The sequence below is a fragment of the Chlorocebus sabaeus genome, chromosome 4, assembly GCF_047675955.1.
Source record: "Chlorocebus sabaeus isolate Y175 chromosome 4, mChlSab1.0.hap1, whole genome shotgun sequence".
In the NCBI taxonomy this organism is placed as follows: Eukaryota; Metazoa; Chordata; class Mammalia; order Primates; family Cercopithecidae; genus Chlorocebus; species Chlorocebus sabaeus.
The window spans coordinates 56,228,437-56,247,119 of record NC_132907.1 but is presented as its reverse complement, the minus strand read 5'-3'; the positions used below and the strand labels follow the sequence as shown (position 1 = coordinate 56,247,119).

Genomic DNA, 18,683 nt, shown 5'->3' with positions numbered 1-18,683 from the left:
CATCCCACAGAAATACAAACTACCATCAGAGAAAGCTACAAACACCTCTATGCAAATAAACTAGAAAATCTAGAAGAAATGGATAAATTCCTGGACACATACATTCTCTCAAGACTAAACAAGGAAGAAGTCAAATCCCTGAATAGATCAATAACAAGTTCTGAAATTGAGGCAGTAATTAATAGCCTAACAACCAAAAAAAAGCCCAGAACCATACGGAGTCACAGCCAAATTCTACCAGAGGTACAAAAACGAGCTGGTATCATTCCTTCTGAAACTATCCCAAACAACAGAAAAAAAGGGACTCTTCCCTAACTCATTTTGTGAGGCCACCATCATCCTGATAGCAAAACCTGGCAGAGACACAACAAAAAAAGAAAATTTCAGGCTGATATCCCTGATGAATATCAGTGCAAAAATCCTCAATAAAATACTGGCAAACTGAATCTAGCAGCACATTGAAAAGCTTCTCTGCCATGATCAAGTCAGCTTCATCCCTGGGATGCAAAGCTGTTCCAACATACACAAATCAATAAACGTAATCCATCACATAAACAGAACCAATGACAAAAACCACATGATTATCTCAATAGATGCAGAAAAGGCCTTTGACAAAATTAAACACCACTTGATGCTAAAAACACTAAATAAACTAGGTATCGATGGAACATATCTCAAAATAATAAAAGCTATTTATGACAAACCGACAGCCAATATCATACTGAATGGGCAAATGCTGGAAGCATTCCCTTTGAAAACCGGCACAAGACAAGGATGCCCTCTCTCACCACTCCTTTTCAACATAATATTGGAAGTTCTGGCCAGGGCAATAAGTCAAGAGAAAGAAGTAAAGGGTATTCAAATAGGAAGAGAGGAAGTCAAATTGTTTATGTTTGAAGATGACATGATTGTATATTTAGAAAACCCCATTGTGGCAGTCGCAAAACTCCTTAAGCTGATAAGCAACTTCAGCAAAGTCTCAGAATACAAAATCAATATGCAAAAAATCACAAGCATTCCTATACACCAATAATAGACAAAGAGCCAAGTCATGAGTGAACTCCCATTCACAATTGCTACGAAGAGAATAAAATACCTAGGAATACAACTTACAAGGAATATGAAGGACCTGTTAAAGGAGAACTGCAAACCACTGCTCAAGGAAATAAGAGAGGACACAAACAAATGGAAAAACATTCCATGCTCATGGATAGGAAGAATCAATATCATGAAAATGGTCATAGTGCCCAAAGTAATTTATAGATTCAGTGCTATTCCCAGCGAGCTACCATTGACTTTTTACACAGAATTAGAAAAAACTAGTTTAAATTCCATATGGAACCAAAAAAGACCCCATATAGCCAAGACAATCCTAAGCAAAAAGAACAAAGCTGGAGGCATCATGCTACCTGACTTCAAACTACTACAAGGCTACAGTAACCAAAACAGCACGCTACTAGTACCAAAACAGAAGAATCAGAAATAATACCACACATCTACAACCATCTGATTTTTGACAAACCTGACAAAAACAAGCAATGGGGAAAGGATTCCCTAATTAATAAATTGTGTTGGGAAAACTGGCTAGCCATATGCAGAAAACTGAAACTGGACCCCTTCCTTATACCTTATGCAAAAACTATCTCAAGATGGATTAAAGACTTAAAAGTAAGACCTAAAACCATAAAAACCCTAGAAGAAAACCTAGGCAATACCATTCAGGACATAAGCATGGGCAAAGACTTCATAACTAAAATACCAAAAACAATTGTGTCAAAAGCCAAAATTGACAAATGGGATCTAATTGAACTAAAGAACTTCTGCACAGCAAAAGAAACTGTCATCAGAGTGAACAGGCAATCTACAGAATGGGAGAAAATTTTTGCAATCTAGCCATCTGACAAAGGGCTAATATCCAGAATCTACAAGGAACTTAAACAAATTTACAAGAACAAAACAAACAAGGTCTTCAAAAAGTGGGCAAAGGATATGAACAGACACTTCTCAAAAGAAGAATTTATGTGGTCGATAACCATATGAAGAAAAGCTCATCATCACTGATCACTAGAGAAATGCAAATCAAATCCACAATGAGGTACCATCTCACACCAGTTAGAATGGCAATCATTAAAAAGTCGGGAAACAACAGATGCTGGTGAGGATGTGGAGAAATAGGAATGCTTTTACACTGTTGGTGGGAGTGTAAATTAGTTCAACCATTGTGAAAGACAATGTGGCGATTCCATAAGGATCTAGAACCAGAAATACCATTTGACCCAGCAATCCCATTACTGGGTATATAGCCAGAGGATTATAAATCATTCTACTATAAAGACACATGCACACGTATGTTTATTGCGGCACTATTCACAGTAGCAAAGACTTGGAGCCAATCCAAATATCCATCAATGACAGACTGGATAAAGAAAATGTGGCACATATAAACCATGGAATACCATGCAGCCATAAAAAAGGATGAGTTAATGTCCTTTGCAGGGACATGGATGAAGCTGGAAACCATCATTCTCAGCAAACTATCACAGGAACAGAAAACCAAACACCGTATGTTCTCACTCATAAGTGGGGGTTGAACAATGAGAACATATGGGCACAGGGAGGGGAACATCACACACTGGGGCCTGTCAGGGGTTATAGCATTAGGAGAAATACCTATTGTAGATGACGGGTTGATGGGTGCAGCAAACCACCATGGCACAAGTATACCTATGTAACAAACCTGCATATTTTGCATATGTACCCCAGAACTTAAAGTATACACACACACACACACACACACACACACACACATAAAAAAAAAGACAAAGTCTTCCTTCTTTTCCTAAGGTGCAGCCTCAACATTTTCACCTAATTTCCCTCCTTCTCCACCCACAAGAGAACCAGGCCCCTTTAGGAATGAAAGACTAAGCCATTATCTGAAAACACATTAGCACATATTCTTATTTTACTCAAGAGACATTCAGGAGTCACTAAAAGACAAGGGAATGACACCTGAAGAGGATATTTTGGGCTGTTCTGTGCAGTGACTGGGCCCATATTCATCTTCATAATCCAGTAGATATTTGTACTAAACACTGTATATAAAATACTTTTCACAGGCATGATCTCATTTGAACATCACATGCTGTGAGGTAAGGACATTACTGTCCTCATATCAGAGATGAGGAAACTGAGGCTCCAGGTTGTGTCTTCAGATCCAGTGCTCTTTGCCTCCCCCCACCTCCCCAATCCTCCAGCAATTATGGTAGAGTTCTACTGGAGCAGGCAGCTGATCAACGTGTGCGGTCAGTTGATCACCTCTCAGCAATGCTGGGAAGGAAGGACACAAACCTGAGCCCTGTGTGTCAGGCAGCGGCCAGGTATTTCCTGTACATTTTCTCCCCAAATTTCCCCAACTTACACTCCCTGGGTTCAAATCACAGCTTCAGCACCTGTTAGCAGTGTGGCCTTTTAGGCCAGTTTAACACTCCATCTGCGCCTCGGTTTCCTCAGGTATAAAAAGAGAATATAATGCTATGTCCTCTTCGTAGTGTGAGGAGGTATAAATGAGCTAACCCACTAAAACACGTAACCCTGAGCTATAAGAACCCTTGCATATGAACTATTATTATCATTGTTATTTCCCCTTGTTTTATACATGGGGAAGAATGTCCATAAAGATTAAGTGGGAACGCTCCTGAGATTGGAACCTAAGTTTGATTCCAAAGACTTTACTTTTTTGCTGCCTTCAGGGACCTTTCTACTTTTTTACTCTCTGCTCTTTTTCCTCCTCCTTAACCCTTCTTGGTACAGAAGGGTTAATACCCTTAATTGCCCTTAAGCAGTGTTTCTGATCCTAGGCTGCCTGCATTAGAATGATCTGAAACCTACTCCCTATGGACCAAATCAGAATTTCTGGAGCTGAGACCAAGGAATCTGCATTTTCATAAGTAACACAAGTGATTCTCTTACACCCAGATAGAGGTCAAGAGGCACTGACTCAGACTGTCCACTGGAGCAGCTGTCCTTGCCTGGGCCTGCCCAGCCTTCTCACCTCCCCTTTCACCCAAGAAGTGCCCCCAAAGTTTTCTTCCTTCCCTCCCTCCCATGCACATCCCCTATCTGCTATTTCATGATTAGGAATACAAGGCCGATGTCAGCTCACTGTGGGGCTCCTTGTCTTTCCAATCTATTGTGAATAATGGCTTATTAAAGTAATGGCTTATTTTGCCTCAGCATCAGGCCAGCTCAAGTCAGAGCAGGGAAAGGGTGCGGGCAATAGGGGAGGAGAGGCAGTGGATTGGGCAACATACATTCCATGCACAAAACCCACCACGTACAAAGGTGCAACAGTTATTCACCTAGAAATTTGCAAACTGCAGCAGGGTCAAGCCTACAAACATGAGATAACACGGAGCAGAGCAGGTAAGCACAAAAGAACAGAAACTAAGTCAGTATTTTTATTAGAGCTTTATCTTATCTCTCATGCACAGCAGATTCCTTCCAGAGAGGAGGCTCATATAAGTTACCATTTGCTTTCACTTAATCCAGCTTTGCAAATAATAGCCACTCTCACCTCTGATTTATGAGTCCACCAAAAAACTTTTGCTCGATGCCCTTTGAGGTTGCTATGACTGAATCTCAGAATGTGACCCAAGGCAAACTCCATTTCTGGCTTTCTTATCATGATTTTTTTGTGGCCTAAATTTCTCCTTCAATTGGACTTAATCTCTGGTTATGTAAACAGCTGGAGATATCCTAATTCCTGAGGGGATATCAAAGAGCTGTAATGAGTGCGGAAAGGAGTTGAGGGGGTGGGGAAAAATAGAAGAAAAATAAGCATTAATTATTAAATGCGTAGGAGATTTTAAAAATCACATACCATTTGGCACTTTTCCTCTCCACAGTGCTCTATTCCCATTAAATGGAAGGAGAGCCAGGCCTCTCACCATGGCAAATTTGCTTAATTATGTTTTCTCTCTCCTAAAGTGGGAAGGGCTTAAAAACTTGCTTCCTATGGTGGTCACCTTTGCTCTGAATGAGAATGCATTTGCCCTTTCCAGAACATCGATGCCATCTCGTACTTTACAAACTGGATTTGGAACCACTTAACAAAGGCAATATGCAAACACATGTGAATAAGATGAAATCAGCTAAGGAGTCCAGAATCCTGGGTATGATTTTATAATAGGATGCATACACCACTCTTGGCTTTATTTTGCTTGCTGGTGGAGAAGTTCAGGGACTGGATGTCAAAGGAGAAATAGGGTGATAAAAATATAGAAGTTCATGAAGTGCCTCACCCTCCACAAGAGAGTGGGTCTGGATTTACCCACCATACCTTCCATATCATTGAATTTCGGGAGTAGGGTTGATGTTACCATTACAACTCGTTGTCACTCAATGATTCAGGTAATGCGTGTTCTGATTGGAGACTTGGAAATCCAGTCACTACAATCATAGGTGCTGCCTTCTTGCCACTCACATCCCAAGTGGGAATAGCCCAGGTGAGTCACTCCCCACACCCTCTCCTAGAAGCTGAGGATTCACCCAATGTCAGAGGCCAAATCATCCTCAGATACCATCTAGTCAAACTTCCTAATTTTACAGATGGGCAAACTGAGAGCCAGTGGTCCAGTGTCACGATAATACAGGAAGTTGGTGGCTACACAGAAATAAGGATTTGGGTCCTTTGAATTTTGGTCCAGGAACTACCATTTTGTTCTTTAAGAGTTTATAAGGACACAGAAGCACATTTTCTAAAGTCTTTATAATCTTTGTGTGTGTGTGTGTGTGTGTGTGTCTGTGTGTCTGACAGTCTCGCTCTGTCACCCAGGCTGGAGTGCAATGGCACGATCTCAGCTCACCGCAACCTCTGCCTCCTGCGTTCAAGTGATTCTCATGCCTCAGCCTCCTGAGTAGGTAGGATTACAGGCGCCCACCACCACGCCTGGCTAATTTTTGTATTTTTAGTAGAGACAGGGTTTCACTATATTGGTCAATCTGGTCTCGAACTCCTGACCTCAAGTAATCTACCCACTTTGGCCTCCCAAAGAACTGGGATTATAGGCATAAGCCACCGTGCCAGGCCAAAGTCTTTATAATCTTAAAAGGAGACAGAGGAAAGAGATAAGCGTAAGAAGGAAGGCATAGCCAATTAATTGGAGGGGGATGGTCTAAGCTCAAGCTTTGAAATGAAACAGCTGGATCTACCACTTAGTTGATATGTGAACTTGGAAATTCACCTAAAGTTACTGAGTCTTAGCCCTCATCGTTTTGTTTTGTTTTGTTTTGTTTGTTTTTTGAGATGGAGTCTCGCTCTGTTGCCTGGGCTGGAGTGCAGTAACACGATCTCGGCTCATTGCAACCTCCGCCTCTCGGGAGAATGGGCACGCCATTCTCCTGCCTCAGCCTCCCGAGTAGCTGGGACTACAGGCGCGTGCCATCACGCCCAGTTAATTTTTTTTTTTTTTCCTGTAAAAAAAAATGGGGTTTCACCTTTTAGTCAGGATGGTCTGGATCTCCTGACCTCGTGATCTGCCTGCCTCTGTCTCCCAAAGTGCTGGGATTACAGGCGTGAGCCACCGCGCCCAGCCAGCCCTCATCTTTTAAATTGAGATGGTAATTGTGCCTACTTTGCGGGGTTGTGTAAGGATTAAATAAGATAATGCACAGATCCTGGCACTGACAAAATGCTTAATAAAGGTTGGCTATTATTATAACTCCAGTGCAGACACCCAAGGACTTGGATAGACTGCCAAGAAATCAGTCCTGAGGGGGCCTGTCCTTCAGCCAAACTTCCTCCCTGCCAGATCCTCTCTTCCAGCCTGGGCTGCTATGCTGCCCAAGTCCTCCACCCTACCCCTCCAAATAAGTGGCAATCATGACATTTTTATTATCCAGCTTCATACACAGATCTTTCCAGCAGAGTAACAGGGTACTGACTAAAAATAAAAATGCAAAAGGACCAGGGATAAAGGGAATTGGTAAGGAAATAAGAATAGAAAAAGGAAGGAGAGCTATTAAGAGATTCCTATCTTTGATCACAATGCTGGATCATGTAGTAAAGCCTGTATAAGTATAGGGAATGTGAAGTACAATTAGCAGTATATCATTCCTCCACGGAAGTTACACTGCTAGCAAAATGAATGCTCATTGCTTTTCCCCTACCCTCCTAAATCATTAAATACTGTCGATTACTGTGCAAGTTTTCCCACCCCCTAAAACCATGAAAACCTTGTCCTATAAAAAGCTGGTTTCAGTGGCATTCTAGTCACTGACTCTCTGCTTGGTACTGTACGAAGATAATATTTATCAAGATGACTGATTCAACAATGGTCAAATAACATTCAATATAGTTTCAGTGAGAAATACATGTGATCACATTCTGAGTCTGAAAGTCCGCACTACATCTTTAGCACATATGACCAGAACATCTTATTTTCTGGCTATATCAGAAAAGACAACTTGCTGTCTCTTCACTCAGATCTGCAGTTTTCCTTTTAACTCTCCATTTGTCTTCTTGTGAAATATGGGCCTGAAAGGACAACAGGGTCACATTTTCCTAAGACAGTATCTGTTTTGCAGAGTGTATGCGTGATGCTGGCACCACCCAGCAGCTGGAGAGCTAGGTGCCAGGAGTCTGAAGTTCTGACGTTGCATTTTAAACCCCAAAGCTCAGTGGGTCTTCATCTTAGTTGCAGAGAACTCATTATCTTCATTTTTTTTTCTGGATGCGATAGTTGCCCCCTGCCAGACATGAGAACACACAGAATGTGTTCTGTCTTTTCCAAGATTGCTTCATCAGCATGTATTTTCCACTTAAAGCTTTTCAGTATTTGACTTATACATTTATGAACACCCCCCAATGGACTGTTCAGGTTTGGTTTAATCCCCAAGAAAACTGGCATTAAAATAGATCTTTTCCCAGCAATAATAATCTAATTTATGATAAATTATTCTATTCTCAGTACCTTTGAGACACATGAGAGCTTTTATGTAATAAAAAAGCCATTTATTTCTGAATATTTTAATGCATGTTTCCATATTTTTCTCATTTTTAATGCAAGGGCCATTGACAGTATTGTAAGAGAATGTCTTTTAAAGCAACTTTATGGCAAATGTTCCAGTGAAATGGATGGCGGCGTGCATCATTGCAGAGCTGTACTGCTGAAGGGAGCAGGGCAGAGATGTTCTAATTCACATTTATGTGCATAAAAGGGTAACCTCTACAGAGAGAGACAATGGTATTGGGTAAATTGATAAGATATAGTAGACTCGGCTTCAGTTTGAGGCTCCATCCTTTGATTTGCTGTATATACTTAGTTACTGCTGTGTCTCCTATGCCATGTCTGAAATATAGAAGGAACACATGCTGGAGAAGGCTATGACAACTATTGGGGAAAGAAAGTAAGTCAGAGCCTTAGGTGTTAACTGGAAAGAAAGACTGTTTTAAAAGGACAGAGAATCAAGGAGCAAATAGAATGTCTTTGGACAGAAATTAGACTACATACATATGTGTGTGTGTGTGTGTGTGTGTGTGTGTGTATTCACTGCAGCCTCAACCTCCCAGCCTCTAGCAATCCTTCTGCCTCCTCCTCCCAAGTAGCTGGGACTCCAAGTGCGCTCCATCATGAGGGGCTAATTTAAAAATTTTTTTTTTTTTTTTTAGAGACAGGGTCTCACTACGTTGCCCAGGCTGATCAGGAACTCCTGGGTTCAAACAATCCTCCCACACTGGCCTCTCAAAGTGCTGGGATTACAGGCATGAACCACTGGGCCCAGCCTATTTTGATTTTTCAAGCTTTCATTTCCAGAGCTGTTCATTCGGATGGGTGCCCACCATCTAAAAAGCTACTAGGATAGTGGTTGTTGACTGAGAAGGTAGAAGCAGGTTGTGGAAGTGGGAACAGTGTCTGAATCAAAATACACACATCCTTGGTTCTGTGATTTTAAAGCCATCTTGAGAAATCTCAGAAATGTAATTCTGATACTCTCCCTGATCAAGAGCCACTGCAGTAGTATGAGTTTGAGATTTAACCTCAATCATATGTGCTTACAAGAGATACGAAAATGCGTATTTGACATGAACAGAAACACACTTCTGAGATAAGAAGCCGACTCTTCACAAATGTCTTACTGATGCTTTTTGATAAAATGCTCTGTGCTTTTTTTTTTTTTTTTTTTTTTGAGATAGGGTCTCACTCTGTTGCCCAGGCTGGAGAGCAGTGGCACAATCATGGCTCACTGCAGCCTCAACTTCCCTGGGCTCAGGTGATCCTCCCACCTCAGCCTCCCAAGTAGCTGTGCCTTGGAGAGTTTAGATAACCTGCTAAATGTTCACTCCTATTGGGTGATGGTGCTGGAGTTTGAAGCTGAGGACTTCAGGTATGTTGTGTGGACTCTCCTCTGCTAGTAGCTGAGGGCTACCGGTGTGGACTCTGCTACTGGGCAGCTCAAAACGCTCCAAGGATTCTGATCTTAGAAAGTCTCCTAGGGGTTTGGGGAGAAGGCAAGAGGTTAGGCTGGCTCCCAACCAAAAGCCTTGGAGACACTTTCAGGATAGTCTGGGAGCTGGCACCACAAAGAAGACAGATGAAAACAGGTAGCCGGGGGCTGGGGATCCACAGCTGGGTGATGGGAGAAGAAATCCTACTACAATATAGCTACTGGGAGCATGGCCTTGGGAGGTCGACTTCCTGGGTTTGAATCTCACCCTAACCACTTCCTAATTGTGAATTCATGGACACAGTTTCTCCAGCTATAAAATGGGCTAATACAAGTAGCTGCCTCAAAGTACTGTGAGAATTAAGTGAGATATATAGAAAGTGCTTAGTAAGTATACATAGTGAGCCCAGCAATAAATATTTGCTGTTATTTCAGTAAAGGAGTTTTCGGATGAAGCTCTGAAGTCTTTCTGTTACCCTCATTGCTGCCTGCTTCCTACAAGTGTGGTGAATTGGCATGTTTGGAGTGTGTGAAGTGTGGACACGCTCATGAGCAAGCCAGCTTTGCCCTATGGGAAAAGGAATACATGTCAAAGGAATAATGCTATGACTTGTGACTTCTTCCTCAGGACATGAGAGGGTGTTGAGATAATTCACAGCTACTAAGCATCTCCTGGATGCTTGCCAGCACAAAATGTTGGGGTCAGCTGGACCTCCCTTTGCCCATGGTGAAGAAAGAGCACCTTTCTCGAGAGGAGGACTCTCCCCCAGGATACCACCCTGTGGGCATGGCATGAATGGTCTGGCATGGCGGGACGGACGAGCAGTGTACCCACCTGTCCCAGGGGGGCTGGAACGGTACCAAGGGTAGAGGCAGGATTGGAGAGCCACTGTTCATCATGGCCAAAGAGTGGGCTGTCCACTGCGGGTTGCAGAGGAAGAACACAGGGAGCTTCTTTGGGCTTCCTAAACAGAAACTAGTTCTATTTGCAATTCATTCATCCTTACTGCTCAGTCTTTGGAATGGACATTTACAAGCCAGAGATACTTGAGGGTGGTTTTCCCAGACTTGGTGCATCTCCTAGGAGGTGATTCTAGCTGGAGGTCAGGCCAGAATGACTCCCGGGAAGCCAATTTTATCCTGACCAGTGGGAGCCAAGGGAGCACTCCGTTGGGAGCACTTATTACACTTCAGAATAAGAGCACTCCGTTGTTTTGTGGCGTGAGGGAGCAGTCAAGTAGGGTTGATTTGGGGCTGAAACTAAAGAGAAAGGAAGTTTGGGACCAGATCTTGTAAGATGGTCTCCCTTTTTTCCTGTTTCTCAATCATAGATTACGTGTTACAAACAGCCTGGACGCTGAGACTTGGAGCAGAGGAAAGCAGCTCCCTGGCTATTCCTGGCGAGAATTATAATAACTCACAGAGGAAGAGATTTTGTCTCACAACAAGGAGTCTCAAATTAGTCAAAGACTTGGAATGGTTTTCTGATAAATGAAATGTAATCAATTATGGTGACTTCTTTTGGGAATTTTATTGACTTATTCCTTCCTCCTTGTTTACTTTGGATTGCCACTTGGGTCAAGTGTGAAGTTGTTGATCTTACCCCATCAGCCTGGAATATGTGAGCACATCTGTGGCCATGACACAGAACACAAATGGCCTGATATAAAATGTGGTGCTAAGTAAACCACATAGTCAAAGAGGTACAAACTGACTATCATCTTGAGCCAACAGGAAGTGATTTTTTAAGTGATGGTTTGAAAAAGAATATGGCAGCACTAAATGTTGAAGCAACCGCAACTCTCCTTTATGGCTGGTGGGAATGTAAATAAATAAGAGCACTTTAGAAAACTGTTTGGCCATTTCTCCTAAGGTTGAACATGTGAATACCTTATGTTCCAGCAATTACAGTCCTACGGCGTGTATCTGACAGAAATATATACGCGTGCACAAGAGAGATGTACAAGAATGTTCATAGTTACACTACTCAAAAAAGCCAATATATAGACACCTGTTTTACACAGCTTCAAAATCGTCTTGTCCTGATTTTTGCAGGCATTTGTTTCTTGCAAGTATAGTCAGTGATGCCTTGCCTGGGGCCTGCACCATATTGATTTCCTGCAGTGCAGCTTCTTTGACTTGAGATTTTCCAGGACAACTCATGTATGTGTAATCTAGAAGAACATGAGAATTTTGCTGGTGGCGTCGTCCTTGACCAATGCGGGGCAGGAGCAGATGGACAACGGACCAATGTTTCCATTGTCCGTGTTTCCATGGTAACATGGCTGCTGTAAATGATCCTGCGGCTGATTTCAAGCTACCATTTAACACGTGGCCCACAACATTTCTGAATATTTTATCATTGGCTCTTGTGAGCCGGTATGATCTGGCTCAGCACACTACCTGCTCTAACCAATAGCTGCCATGTGAGAAAGTGGTTCCAGTGTATCCTGATCTTGGATTTTTTTTCAAGGGGAGCCAGAAATCTGGATTTGCATGTGAAAACTCCTGATTTTTAAATTATATCGACTAGTTCAAATTTTTCAAAAACACTTGACAAACCAAGGAAAAAAAAAAAAAACTCAACCACATCTGCAAGCTAGATTTAGCCTATAAAATGCCAAAAATATTTTCCCCCCTTTGGTGTACAGACTAAACGTTTTGAGGAGGGTCTGTCAGCCTCAGTGAAGAGGCACAGTTTTTTGCACAGACAGAGTTCAGGACTTAATCTGCATGGCCGTATGGTGTTATGAACTCAGTCTTAACTGGGGATTGAGTAACTTGGGTTCTAGTCTTAGTTTTCTGTGAAAATTACTTTACTTACCTGGACCTCAGTTTCCCCATATGCATTAAGACATCTTCTGAAGAAGTGCTTCTCATATCAGAACACCTAGGATTATATGAGTATACAATTATGTTAGGTGCTTCTTTGGGACTAAACTCCTCAGTGGTGCAGGGAGAGTTGAAGGTTCTTGGTTGTTGGACAGAGATTCCAGGCTTGCAGGCTGCAGCTGTCTCTCCTTCCACTCCCTTCACTCATAAAAGAGAAGCTGTGGCTTTCCCCAAGCCATCGTTCTAACAATATCCATTTGACTGCTGGGGAAGCCCGGGCCTGATGCTTTGTGGTCCTCAGACTTCTTGAGAAAAAGTCCACTTTCTTAAAATAAAACATGACGTGGCAGGGAGACCTCAGCCCTGGCATTTGTTACCCTGGGCTCATGATGTGGCTCTGCCACTTCTTAACTAGGAACTTCATCCTTACTTTTGTCATAGGACTTCCTGCCTCACGGAAATTGTGACGAGAAGCATCCACTGTTTCAAGCGTCTAACATGGCCTCTGGCATATAGTGTGAAATGAACACTAATTACCACCATCCTTGTGATTTATCAAGGCATTCAGCTATGGAGAAGTGCTGGGTAGCCAGCAGCCCAAATATTCATTAAAATTTGATCTTATGTCTCCTTGTGTTTAATTTGGTTCAATTTACTCTGATATTTTAGAGATTCTGCCAACATTAATATTTCTGCAAGATCTGGACAGGTCTGGACACAGAGATTCTGATCTAATCCAAATTTGTGGGCTGAGGAATGCTTCCAGAGAGAGATGCTACTATATACTCTGCTGAAGAAGATTCACATACCAGGAAGAAGAAGATTTAAACTTTGATTATTTGAAGAGGCAATGAAGTAGTCTAATCTGTGCTATTAATTTGTTTAAAGATAACATGTGCAAGTTCCCTAAAGACAGCATAAGTAACTATATATCAGAGTCTGAGACAAAGGGAAAAATCAGTAATACTGATCTTGCATTTATTTAAAATTTTGATATTTTGTGCATCATGGATTTTTCATTAATTTTTATTTATAAAATGTTGCATTCAACTCTTTTTTTCTTTTTCTTTTCTTTTTCTTTTTCTTTTTTTTTTTTTTTTTTTTTTTAAGACAGAGTCTCACTCTGTTCCCTAGGCTGTAGTGCAGTGGTGCAATCTTGGCTCACTGCAACCTCCAATTCCTGGGTGCAAGTGATTCTCATGTTTCGGCCTCCTGAGTAGCTGAGATTACAGACATGCACCCACCACGCACAGCTGATTTTTGTATTTTTAGTAGAGACGGCGTTTCCCATGTTGGCCAGGCTGGTCTTGAACTCCTGACCTTAGGTGAGCCGCCTGCCTCGGCCTCCCAAAGTGTTGGGATTACAGGTGTGAGCCACCATGCCTGGCCCCTAATTCTCACTTTAATCTTACTGTGCTAAGCAGCTTGATATATGACTAGGCTTCTCTGGGATTCTGTTTCTTTGATTTTAAAATAACGTATAAATACATTTATATTTTTTGCAAAATTATTTTTGAATACCTAAATGCTTTCTAAAATTATTACATTAAAATTTCATTTTAATTACTGATTTTTTTTTTTTTTCTTTTTGCATCGCCTGTAAGTACAAGGACAATTAGTAAGAGTGTTTGGTTGCAAACAACAGAATTCTCTGTAGCTACATCAATTGTAGTGACTGAACTGCATTGGTTTTTACACAGAGTACCTAGGACAGTTGGACAATCAGGCTTGGAGGCTACTGAGCTGGATACCTTAATTATTGCTCCAGGAGAGTCTCTGCTGTTATAGCACAGCAGGGGAACTACCACTGGAACCACCACAACCTTGGACTCTGCAAACTAAGTGTCTCTCTGTCACCCTCATCAGAATTCCTCCACTCTGCACTCTTTCTTACGCAACGCTCTCCTACAATCAAAGTCTGGCACGGTCTATCTGAAGAGGCCAGGGCCCTGCTTGTGTCCAGCTATAGACAACTTAGGAAAGTGAGTTTCTGGCTTCTTCCTGGAGAAGTGGGATTCGTAAATCTGGACATCTTCAAACCAAGGAAGGGTACTGAGAAATTGCTAGGCAGCCGGATGACTAGAGCTCATATGAGTGCATTTTTTTCTGGATAACTTTGCAGGGTGCCACGTGTAATTGTGCAAGTGGTACAATATATACAGGCCCCACTGCCATGGGGTCATTTCTGCTGGTTCAGGCAGTATCATGGGCATGTGTGCAAATATGAGGACAAGGGACTAAATGCACATGTGGAGAATCACTCTCCTCTTCCCTGAAACCACATTCATACTTCAAGCCACCCCTTTCCCCTGCCCCTCCTGGGAGAAAGGTTGGAAGCAAAAGTGTTTGTGAAGATTCAGGCTGAGATACTTACTTCTGGTGTCCCTATCGCTCACTTGAACCCGTAGATTTCCCCCATTTCCTTACCGTAATCTGCTAATAACGTGACTGTCCTGCCCCACGGGACGCTCTCTGGACTCATTAAGTCTGAAAATGCTTGGGAAATGCATCTGCCAAAGCCTACAGCCAACTGTCATTATTATCATCTGCTTACAGACGCTCTCCCAGGCAGCAAAATATTTTCAAGCTCTAAAATCCTGGCCCTAGCCCATCCCTTTATTTTCATCTTACCTAGCCTGGGTAGATTCTCTGTAGGACACACAGACTCAAAATCAATGTCCCATCTGTCTCTTGTTTACAGCTTATCAGGTGCCCAGGGCACCAACACAAGGAGGTGTGTTGTGAAATGAAACAGTGAATTCCCTGGGAGCGTTTCCTCTTCTGAACTGATTTAACTTTAGCTCTCTGAAGCTTTCTCCTCCTTTGGCTTCTGAGAATGGTGTGCTGGTTTGAGAAGCAATAACTTTTCATTGGCATAGCTATTAATATTGACTAATATGGACTTCTTGTGCCTTGTTCTAGTTTGAAATTTATAAAGATGGCTGCCTCATTGCATGTGTGTGTGTCTGTGTGTGTGTGCATGTGTGCGTGTGCAATTGCTTTGCTCCTTCTTTTGCATGTGAGTAGATCGAGCTTAAGGATCAGGACTCATCTCTGTCTCCCCACAACAATGCCTCAAAAAGGGGAGGGAGGTCATGAATGTTTGAAAAATAACTTACATTTGTTATGCATAAATCTTCTTTTGCTCCTTCTTTCCTTTCTTCCTTCCTTACTTCTTTCCTTCCTTCCTTTCTCTTCCCTCTCTCCAATCTGTTTCCTCTTCGTCTCCCTTTGCCTCATCCATGCCCCGTTCTTTCTCCCCCAACTCCAGGACTGTGTGACTTTTCTCTTTGACCTTTTATCCTCACTGTTTCTTTGGCTATGATTTGAATCTGGGTCACTAGAATAAGTGTGTCCTTCCTTTCGTGTAGACTATACAGGTTGACTGCTTTGTAGATTTTGGCATTTTGTAGGGCATCATATGGATGCAATTTTTCTGGATAACTTAGCAGGGTCCCACATATAGTTGTGCAAATTGTACACTGCACACAGACCCCTGCCGAGTGAGCAAATGGGGTAAAAATTTAACCCATGCTACTGTCTCCAAACTGTGTATCCTGGGCAAGTGCTACATCCACTGAAGGAAAAGTCATGCTTTTGTAATTTGGTGACTAATCATGGCTCAGTCCTAGCAACCAATTATGCACACACAAATAGGCACTGCATAATTGTTTACCACACCACATTCCCTCAAGTCATCTGAATTTACATACTCTCAAAACTCACATGGCTTCCAGCGGTGCACATCTCCAAATTCCCTTCCAAGGCAAGTTGGTGGTCGAAAATCACACTGCTGTTATTTCACCCCCATCACATTTCATCATATGTGAATTGGTTTTTCTGCAGAAATGATGTGAAAAGCAGTGATTATATCCTAAGGGTGACATCACAATCGCCTATTTAAGCTATTATATTGTTGAAAATTGTTTATTGCAAAGGAAAGATATAAGAAAACCATATTTTTCTATATTACTATTTAAACAATCATAAAAACAATAATCCTAAGTAAGATGTTATTTTGGAAAGATTGTATAATTTGAAAGAGGCTGGCCTTCAAAAGAATAGCAGGTTTAATTAGGAGAGCAGAAGGAGGCAATCGAAACCTCTGTGGGAAGGCTGATATACTCCACAGGTGTAAGATTCTGACAAATTTCAGAGGATGCCAACTAGGTTCTTTGTTTAATTTAATTTCATTGCAAACCCCAGGGTAGTTAAATCTCTAGAACTGTTCTTAGATTTATTAAACTTAATACAGCTTATTTCTTGGCTTACAAAAGGGACCAAGAAAGGAAAAGGAATAACACTTTTCAAATGAGGTACATAGGCAAGAGTTGGAAGAAACTAGGAAGATAATTGAAATGCATGTCTCACCATGCATGAGAAGGAAATTAGCTAGCATGGAAATAGCTGAAGTTGAAGCAGTGAGTGTACACACTCCTCATGAAGTTAGCAGGGCATATTAGTCCTTCTCACACTGCTATCAAGAACTACCTGAGACTGGGTAATTTATGAAGAAAAGAGTTTAATTGACTCACAGTTCCACAGGCTGTGCAGGACGCATAGCTGGGGAGGCCTCAGGAAACTCACAGTCATGGCAGAAGGTGAAGGGGAAGCAAGCACCTTCTTCACATGGCAAAGAAGGAAAGACAGAGACAGAGAGAGAGAGAGAGAGAGAGAGAGAGAGAGAGAGAGACAGTAAATAAGGAAGTGCTGCACACTTTCAAACAACCAGATCTCGTGAGGGCTCACTCACTATCATGAGAGCAGCAAGGGGGAAATCCACCTCCATGATCCAGTAACCTCCCTCCAGGTCCCTCCCCCAACACTGAGGACTACAATTCAACATGAGATTTGGGTGTGAACACGGAGCCAAACCATATCACAGAGGAGACCATGTAAGGCCCTGGAGAACATGTGGGGCTGGGAAGGGCACAGGTGTAATGTGCTGGGACTGATGTTTCTGAAAGGACCAGTCTGGCTGCTGTGTTTGTCAGGGATCAAGGTGGAATGTGAGCAATGTACTTGATTATAGCAGAACCCAGAATATGAACTGGGTTATATTCTGGACAAATTTTAAAGGTTGAACCATCAACATTAGCTCATGGTTAGTGGTACCTTTGACCCAATGGATTGGTTGACTACGGAGGAGTAGAAGGGAAAGTAAGGAGGAAGCTCCCTGGCTGGGCTTCATGGAAAATACTGAGGAGTAGAGTTCTTCGTTCAGGGCTCTGTCTCCCTGTCTTGACATAACTGCAGCAGTGTGGGCAGGAGGGAGTGATTGCGCTGTGAACTAGACTCATTCACTCATCTCTCTCGTCTTTCATTCACAAATACTTAGTGAGGGCCTACTATGTACCAGGCACAGTGCTGAATTCTGGGAAGAGAGACAGCTAGTGAACAGGTTCCTCACCCATGGAGCTCAAAATCTAACCAGAGTCATGCACTAAAAATGACATTTTGGTCAATGACAGATCACTTATACAGTGGTGGCCCCGTGAGATTACAATACTGTATTTGGACTGTACCTTTTCTATGTTTAGACCTGTTTATATATATGCAAATATTTATATTGCATTACAGTTGCCTATGGTATTCAGTACAGTAACCTGCTGCACAGGTTTGCAGCCTGGGAGCAAGAGGCTACCCTACATAGCCTGGGTGTGTAGTAAGTTATACCATCTAGGCTTGCGTAAGTGCACTCTATGATGTTCACACAATGTCAAAATAGCCTAAGGACAAATTTCCCAGGGCATATATCCATCATGAAGTGATGCACACAGCATACTGGATTGTTTTATGGATGTGAGTAGGATTTCCCCACGTGCCCTATACCTTTTTACTTCCATTCAATTCTTCTCATGTTATTTCCTCCTGTTAAAATGTTTTCCTTTCCCTGAGGCCTGTTTTCACCTATCAAAGTCCTCACTGATTCAACTCCCAAGCTGTCTTCTTCATGAAGCCTCCTTCATTTTCTACCTTCCCTTTTCTACTGTCCATTTTCAAAGCCCTTTATGCCTACCTTCCCTAGAATGCTCATTGCACTGGCTTGCCTCTCTTAGAAGAATCTTGCAGCTTATCGTCACCTGGGCCATAGCTCCTAGCACATAGTAGATAATCAGAAATAACAAAAGAAAGCATGAATGTATTTTCCCAAGAGACAGAATGCAAAGTTAGAAGTGTAGAAGGCCAAGAACTTAGGCAGTTTGATAGAGGTAGGAAGAAAGATATTCAGAGAAAAAGAGAAGGTAGTCACAGAAAGGTCAGATACAGGAAGAAACCATATTAAGGAAGGGAGGGGCAACAAATTAGCAGAGAGGTCACTAAGGGGTCTCTCCGCAAGGATGGGGTCGCTGGATATCTCAGATAGGGTCTTTCTCTTAGGGTGGTGGAACAGAGGCCAATTTGTA

The 18,683-nt window shown here is 42.2% G+C and overlaps 1 long non-coding RNA gene across 1 annotated transcript; it reads right to left on the bottom strand.

The window, feature by feature from the left end:
* Nucleotides 1–7,340: 7,340 nt before the first annotated feature.
* Nucleotides 7,341–16,092, bottom strand: LOC119621417 (uncharacterized). Its single transcript, XR_005237974.2, has 5 exons — nt 16,003–16,092; nt 12,269–12,334; nt 11,456–11,618; nt 8,319–8,390; nt 7,341–7,746 (listed from the first exon to the last, which is right to left on the bottom strand). It is a non-coding gene; the product is annotated as an uncharacterized lncRNA (long non-coding RNA).
* Between the last annotated feature and the right edge of the window lie 2,591 nt (nt 16,093–18,683).